Source organism: Galeopterus variegatus, unplaced genomic scaffold, assembly GCF_000696425.1.
Source record: "Galeopterus variegatus unplaced genomic scaffold, G_variegatus-3.0.2 Scaffold628, whole genome shotgun sequence".
Lineage (NCBI taxonomy): Eukaryota > Metazoa > Chordata > Mammalia > Dermoptera > Cynocephalidae > Galeopterus > Galeopterus variegatus.
The window spans coordinates 504,042-513,277 of record NW_007726739.1 but is presented as its reverse complement, the minus strand read 5'-3'; positions in this window follow the sequence as shown (position 1 = coordinate 513,277).

Genomic DNA, 9,236 nt, shown 5'->3' with positions numbered 1-9,236 from the left:
TAGGAAGAGCACAGAGGATTTTTACGACAATGAAACTGCTCTGTGTGACACTGTAATGTTGGATACATGTCATTACACGTTTGTCAAAGCTCATAGACTATATAACACAAAGAATAAACCCTAATGTAAACTATGGACTTCAGGTGATAATGATGTGTTAATGCAGGTTCCTCTGTTCTACCAAAGGTACCACTGTTGTGTGAGGTGTTGATAGTTGGGGAGGCTGTGCGTATGGAGGGCAGGGGGCTTATATGGGAACTCTGTACTTTCTACTTAATTTTGCAGTGAAGCTAAACTGCTCTAAAAATAAAGTCTATTTAAAAAACACGTACACAATGAGATACCACCACATTCCTGCTAGAATGGTTAAAATTAAAAAGACTGACAGTACAATATGCTGACAAGTAAGAGAGGTAACATTGCTGGTAGGAACGTAAAATGGTACAATCGCTTTGGAAAATTTTGAAGTTTCATATGAAATTAAGTACATCTGCTACATGATCCGGCAATTTTACTTGTGGGTATTTACTCAATCTGAGAAATACAGCATAGGAAAAACAACAAAATTATTCTGAAGAGAGTCCTTAGATTCTCCAGACTGCCAAAGGCATCCACGGCACAGAAAAGGTAAGAACTCCCAATAAGAATTCACTGCTGTATGCACGTGCTTACTGTCTTGAGGTTGTCCCTAGAGTCCATGTTATTTGTACCTAATTACATTCTGATTTGTTTGGCCTGCATGACTTGAATTTTTGAACCTTGGTTGGTGTCACTTGGAATTTCTTTTTAAATAAAATGGACAAAAATACTTAAAGCAACATAGGTCCACACAAAGATTTGTATAAATGTTTATTGCAGCTTTATTCACAATAATCCCAAACTGGAAATAATCCAAATGTCCATTAATGTGTCAAACACAAATTTTGGTGTTTCCATACAATAGAATGCTACTTGGCAATAAAATAAACTATTGTTATATGCAGCAACATAGATGAATCTCAAAAAACTTTATGCTAAGCAAAAGAAATCAAATGCAAAGGCAAAACTAATTAATATTTACAGAAATAAAAACAGGTTTAGTTCATCCACTTTGTCAGTTTCTTACAAAGATACACATCCCCTTACTTACAATCCAGAAACTGCACTACTTGGTATTTACCCAAAAGAGTTGAAAACTTAAATCCACACAAAAATCTACGCATGAGTGTTTATAGCAGTTTTATTCATAATTGCCAAAACTTGGAAACAATGAAGATGTCCTTCAATAGATGAATACATAAACTGTGGTAGAAATGAGCTATCAAGCCATGAAAAATAATGAAGGAAACTTAAATGCATATTGATAAGTTAGAGAAGCTGATATGAAAAGCCTACATATTGTGTGATTTCAAGTATATGCCATTCTAGAAAAAGCAAAACTATAGAGACAATAAAAAGATCAGTGGCTCAGAGAAAGGGGAAAAGGGATGAATAGTCTCATGACAGGGGATTTTTTAAGAGCGGTGATACTATCCTGTATGATAATGTAATGGTGGATATATGATGATAAGTTTGTGAAAACACATAGAATGTACAACACCAAGAGTGAGCTCTAATGTAAACTACATTACAACTTTAGTTAATAATAGTGTAATCAACATTGGCTCATCAATTGTGTGAAGGTACCACACTAATGCAAGATGTTAGTAAGAGGGAGACTATAGGGTGAGAAGGGAGGGGAATATGAGAACTCACTGTACTTTCTGCTTCATTTTTCTGTAAAACTAAAACCACTTTAAAAATAAAGCTTATTAAGTATTTTTAAAAGCCACAACAATTCATTTTCTCACAAAACTTTGTTTTTAATAACCCAAAACTGGAAACACCGAGGTGTGTCCTCCAAGGAATAAATGGTTAAATAGACTGTGGCACATCTATACCATGGAATAGTACTCAGCAATGAAAAGGAACAAACTATTGATATGTGCAACTTAGATGCATGTCGAGGGAATTATGCTGAGTCAAAAAGCCAATCTCAAAAAGTTACATACTAGATGACTCCATTTATATAATGTCCTTAAAATGACAACATTATAGAGCTTAGACCAGAATAGTGGTTAATGGGAGTTGGGGGTGGTGGGAGAATGTGATGACTGTGAGTATAAAGTAGTAATATGAGGGAGCCCTGTGATGATGTTACAGTTCTTTATCTTGAATGTGGTGGTAGTTATACCAAGGCTCAACTGCTGATAAAATGTGCATAATACTAACTACACACACATACACTCATATATACACACACAAGTGAATGCATGTAAAACTTGAGACATCTGAGTAAGGTTGATGATAGATTATATCAGTGTTAACTTCCTGGTTGTGCTATTGTACTATATAGTTATGCAGTATGTTACCACTGGGGGAAACTGAGTGACTGGTATACGTGATCCTTGTGTGTTATTTCTTATAACTGTATATGAATCTAAAATTATCTCAAAATAGAAATGTTAAGATATTCAGTACTACTATTTATCAATAGGTGCCAAAAAGACAGTGAAAAGACAACCACAAACTGGGAGAAGATATTTGCCTTACCAACAATACATTAATGTATAGACTATACAAAGAATAAAAACAAATAAGAAAATGATCAACAACCCAACAAAAAACATTTCACAGAGGATGACAAATGGCCAATAAACATCAAAAATGTGCTGCATCTCATCAGTAACTACTGAAATACTAATTAAAATTATAATGAGATAGCATTTCACGACAACTGGATTACAAAATATATTATATATATATATATATATATATATATATATATATATATAAACCATATCAAACATTGGCAAAGACTTAGGGCCTCAGGAACGCTCATACATTTCTGGTGAATGAGAAAATTGGTAAAAATTACTTTGGAATACAGTTAGGCATAACCTAGAAATCTTGAATCTGGTGCATACATATCTCATAATCCAGTAATTCTACTCCTCGATCCCTACCTATGAAATTCTTGCCCGTTTATGCTAGAAGACATGTTGCTATCAGCTCTAATCCTATCAGCAAAAAATGAAACCACCCTTCATCTGTACAATAAATCCATAACTTACAGTATATTCATTCAATGGGTTTACTCTACAACATTGTGAATGAATGAACCATAACTATACACATCCACATGAACGAATCTCTGGAGCATAACAGTGAGCAAACTAGGCAAGCTGCAGAACAAAACATACAACACAATTCCAATCTATTGTAGTGCAAAAACATATGTAACTGGAAACCTTAAAAGAAAAGGAAGGAAAAGTATCACATAAATGTATATTGTCTTTACCCCTAAAATCTATCTGTACATTATATGCTCCCATGTATTTGTAATACACAGTAATTCATAATAAAAAGATTTCAACATAAAATAGCAAGATAAAGAGGTAATTCAGGCTGATGACATAAATGACTTGACCCCAATACCAATAGTTGACACAAATGTCTATGAAATCGAACAGAATAAAAGAAACAAAGTAACTGAAGAAAAATACTGCTCAGGACCCAAGCTTTTGTTTCCCAAAGTATGCATCTAAATTTGCAACTGACTTAAGATCTTTGTGGGGTGTAACTTTATAATTTTGAAAAGCCCTTGGATAAGCTCCATAGTTTTGTAAGCAATCAAGCCATAATATTAGCAAATTGTGAATGTCTCAAGAGATTGTGCAGATTTTAAAAGTTTAATTTTATTGGTGCTGCTTATATTTTTTCCATTTTTATTATTAATACCTTTTCATTTGTCAGCACCACGCTCAGCCAGTGAGCAAACCGGCCATCCCTATATAGGATCCGAACCCATGGCCTTGGTGTTATCAGCACCGCACTCTCCCGAGTGAGCCACAGGCCGGCCCTAATTTATCTTTTTAATATGAGAAGAAAAAATGTTGATGAGACAATGATAAAACCATGCATTAGTATAGCCACATGAGAAGACAATTTGGCAGTATCTAATACAATATTAAAATGCACACAACACATGACATGTCAATTCCATTTCTCAGTTATGACTCAAGAAAAATACATGTGTGCAAGGAAGGATGTACAAGGATATGTGTTGCAGCATTTTTTGTAATATAAAAAAATTCAGACCATGTAAATGACCTTTGATATGGAAATGATTAATGATAAATGATAGTGTTTCAAGACTTGCTGGATAACAAAAATCACCTGTGACATTGGTTGAAAATAATTTCTCCAACCCATTTCCTGGTCCTATGGAACAATACTATCTTGGGGGTGTGGGCTAAATATTTTCAGGTGATTCTGATCATTAGGAAAGTTTCAGAAAGAGTTATGAAAAGTGTTTCCAAAACTATCTCTACAAACTTACAAATACTAAGCAGGAATCAAAAACAATGTGGGTAGATCTGCGCGAAGCAACTCAGAATGAGCTCTAAGATATATTGAGTGATCAACAGAAGCTGTAGAATGACACCCAGTATAACATCACTGTGTATCCACAGACCTGTGCACAGAACAATGTATTTCTAGAGATAAGTATGGGCTTGGGGATGGTGATTCCAAAGGAAACTTCTGTTATGCCTATAATGCTTAAATTTTCTTTGCAACTAAAATGTATTCATGTGGGCCGGCCCGTGGCTCACTCGGTAGAGTGCGGTGCTGATAACACCAAGGCCCCGGGTTCGGATCCCATATAGGGATGGCTGGTTCGCTCACTGGCTGAGTGTGGTGCTGACAACACCAAGTCAAGGGTTAAGATCCCCTTACCGGTCATCTTTAAAAAAAAAAAAAAAAATGTATTCATGTATTAATTCTGTAATTAGAAGTAAATACTGATTTACTGCTGGTGGGGTTGGGGATTCAGGAAAAAAAAGTCTTTGATGGGCAACTGTCATGGGAAGCTGTCAGCTGTATATTTAGTCAGATAAATAAATTGGAACATTTTTATTGCAGGTAAATACTTTTATTCTTCTGCTAGGTTCCACATTAAGTGTCCCTTTCACAATAGCACATCCTTTCACAAGTAATTTTTGACATTAAGAAAGTCTACATATTAGAAAAAAAATGGTCTCATTCATTCCTCAATCATAGCCTTTTAATTAGATTCAGTCAAATGAATTAACTAATATCTTGTTTCAAAAGCCATCAGGAACTAAACTAAAGCTAAGTGCACTTTAATAAAACAAAGTAAATGGGACTGTTACTCCAGAGTAACAGATAGTAGAACTCAATTCACTAAAATATGTTTTATAACCCATTAGTATATTGAGCCAAAATTTATTGAGTCAAAATCTACCTGTTTATGAAGAGAAACTCTTATTGATTACCCTCAGATTTTTTTTTATATCAGCAAATTTGGCAAATTATTGAATCAAAAATAATGTTTTCATAATTTAAAAATATTGGTAATAATACTATATGGGAATTACACTCCTCTTATATTTAACATATTAGAATTTATAACACGTAGAATCCCTTGCAAAATGTGTCATAATTCATATTTTAAATGTGATTAAACTAACCGGAATTATAGTACAAATAATGATACTTAAAACATTTTGTATCACACCTAATTTGAATTAGATTATAATGATCACCCTAATGCTATTCAAATGTTACCTTAAAAAGATAAAATAACAAACCTGGGTGAGTTAATAAAAATATGCAAAAAATATAGAAATTAAATTTAAAGGTAAAAACCTTAATAGCATTTTTCTAAGCAGAACTTCAAGAAAAAGTCTTTATAACAGAAAAGTTACAAAATAATACCATTTAAAGACTTTCAAGTTTCAAATCTATTCTAGAAGTACTGGATACAAAAGAAATCATCTTTTCCTAATGTGAAATCTAAGTTCAAGTTGCTTTTGAGAAGTATTGAAATAAAAACAATAACAATAATAATCACCCTAAAAACATAAAAACACAAAGAGACATTACAACCTTCAAACTGCAATTAATCCGAAGATTCCGATTCATTAGCTTGTGTGTGCACTCATGTGTGTAAGTGTAGAAAAATATTTACAGTCAAATTTCTCTGGGAAAGAATGAATGAAAGGAGATCTTATTACTTAATTCTAAAATTAGTAGGTAGGAACTAATTTTCTAGCTCAATTTGTTTGTAATTAACACAATCATTCTACCACCAGTTAGTTTTACACTAGTAATTGTAGTACTGCGTAATCGGAATAATGTGTAATTAGCATTTATCATTTTGCAGCGTTCTTTTTGGAGAAAGTCATAGGGCCTCCATATGAGAAAGACCAGCTTATAACGAAATTCTTATACCAATTTTGTAATTTAACCCCATTAAATGTTATGTAAGTAGAACACACTTTTATTGAAATCTGTTCTTGAGCAAACAAGGTTATATTGATATTTATGTCATTTGCACTTATGTTATGAGTGATAGCCAGGCAAATGTGTTCTAAATCTACTTACCAATTGACTTTTTAAAAAAGTACTCTGGCCATTAGTTAGAAATAAATTTAAAAGTCTTATAGATAGTGTTTCCTGTTTTGTTTATTTAGCAAAAAGAGTTGTTTTATAAACATTTGTCTGAAGAATATTATGTTTCTATTCAAGAATATCAACAAAAAATCACCTGGGGTACAGACGAATCTGAAAATTTGTTTAAAAAAAGTAAATTTTATTATCTCAATAGTTAAATTACTGATGATAAGATTATTTTGAATTAATAACAAAATGTCAGTGATTTTTTTTAGGAGTAGAAATGTTTAAATTTCAGAAAATTATTAAAGATTAAAATTAGTTTAAAAAGAGCTTTTTAGAGATTGTTTGATGGCGAAGTGATGTTGAGGTGATGAAAAATTTTGGAAACAGACAGTGGTGACAATTGCCTAACAGTGTCAATGCAATTAATGCCACTGAACTGTACACTTAAATGGATAAAAGCCAAATTTTGTTATGTACATTTTACTACAACAAGAGAAAAAAAGAGAGATTATTTGGTTCTGTGATAAGGATGCTCATAAAGTATTCACTGTGCAATCATTACAGTCCTGTCTATACAAGGGGTTTATCTTTGAGAATCACACAAATATTCTGTACCTCCATTTCCCCTTGGTGGTGGTTCTATTTTCCTCATCGGCAGAAGGATTATAAAAGGAAAATGAAAGGAATTGTTAAGAACAATAAGGTAAGGGTGGAATATAACATATTAAAAAAAGGGAAAATGGCATTATGCAAAAGGCTAATGGTATGTTTTCGAAGACATATGTTATTTATTTATGCCAAACTCTTCTTCTCAGAAATATTTAAAGCCACCTGGAACAGGCATTCAAATATTAGGATATCGGAATGGAGACTTACTGGTATAGTTTATTCAAGTTATTGGATGAAAATTTTGTTCATACAATAGCTTCTAGAACCTTATTTACACTACTTTGCCCCATCAGGTATGCCCATGAATATATTGCCTTACGTGGCAAAAAGAAAGCAAGGTTACAGATAGAATTAAAGTTGCTAATCAGTTGACTTTAAAATAGGGAGATTATCCTGGATCATCTGGGTGGGACAAAAGTCATCATAGGAGCCCTCAAAGTGTAAGGGGAAAGGAGATTCACAGCATGAGAGGGACTACACCCATTGCTGGCTTTGAAGACAAGGAATATGGGTGGCCTTAGAGATAGGAACAGTCTCCACCTGAGAGCCAGCAAAAAATTAGCTCTTCAGTCCTACAAGGAACTGAATTCTGCCAACAACACACATGAGTGAGGAAACAGATTCTCCTCTACAGTCTCCAGAAAGGAACACAGACCTACTAATGCTTTGATTTTAGCCTGGCGAGACTTGTACTGGACTTGTGACCTCCAGCGGTTTATGATAGTCTGGGCTAAAACGTGATCAGGCAGCCAGATATAACTGCACAGGAGGCTGGGAAATGTGGTCTAGGTGTGTGCTTAGGAGAAAAGTGAAATGGTTTTGCTGAAGAAGTAGCCAGTCCCTAAAGCATGACTCTATAGAAAAAGAAAACAAATGTATGAACAGATAATTTACTCTAAAGGAAGTAAAAACCAATACTTTTTAAAAAAGGCATTAAACATCAACATGAATCACAAATGCAAATTTTAAAAAAGTTACAATGTTTAACTTACCAAATTGGCAAAAATTTTTGTAATGATAATATCTGGTATTGGACTAGATCAAGAGAAAACAGGACTCATACAAGGACAGAAGAAGCATGCATCCTTCCTCCAGGGCAATTTGGCAGCATATGTCAGGAGCTTCTCAAAATGTACATCCTGTTATCCAGCAACATCACATCTAGGAATTATTCTAAAATATCTTTGCAAAATTTCACTCTAGCAATATTTAAAATGGGGAGTGTGACTAGACAAATATATATTTGAATATGTATATTACTGAACTGGATTTTTTAAACAACTATCACGTATTCTTTATGTAATGTTTTAAAAAAGTCATTTTAAAGTGTATATAATTTCAGCTAGAAATTAACTTTAAGGAATGTAACCCAAGGAAATAGTTCAAAGAAGTATACAAAAACTTCAATACAGCATTCTTGAAACAACCTATATGTTCGACATACAGTAGTTTGGTTAAATTAAGTACATTACATCAGTTCAGTGGAATACCACAGACTCATTGAAAATGATGCTGTAACATGTAATTATTAACATGGAAAGTCATTAAATATATATTATTAACAAGAAAAAAGATTACAAAATACTATTTGTAGTATTTCTTGTTTGTAAACAATAAAGTGCACATCTGCATGTATTATGTACGTAATATGTATTTAGCAAAGGTCATTTATATTATACTGAGAAACATTTATATTGTTACTATAGTATGTGTGTTGGGAAAATAGAATAGTTTGGTCAGGGCCCTTGCTTCGGGTCTGGTTGGGTGTGGTTCAGCATCCTTTGTAAGCAAATTCTGTGTGTATGTGTGTGTGTGAGGAGATAGTGCACATGCATGCCTAAGTATCTTTTTAGTTTTGTTGCTATTCTTGTGTTCCAGAGAGAGAGAGAGAGAGAGGTTTTAGTGAGGCAGGTGCCCTGCACAGCCATGCTTTCCAGCCTATGGCTCCAGGGACCTTTTGGCCAGTTACATAGCTCATAAACCTGTGCATAAGGGGTCTGGTGACCCAGCATGGCATGTGAAGAGTTTGTGACCCAGTCTGTGAATGAGCTTGAGGGGTCTGGGAGCTCCAGACCCAGCCCTAGCTTTACAATTGGCCCAGTCAGTGCAGGATTACAGGCAGG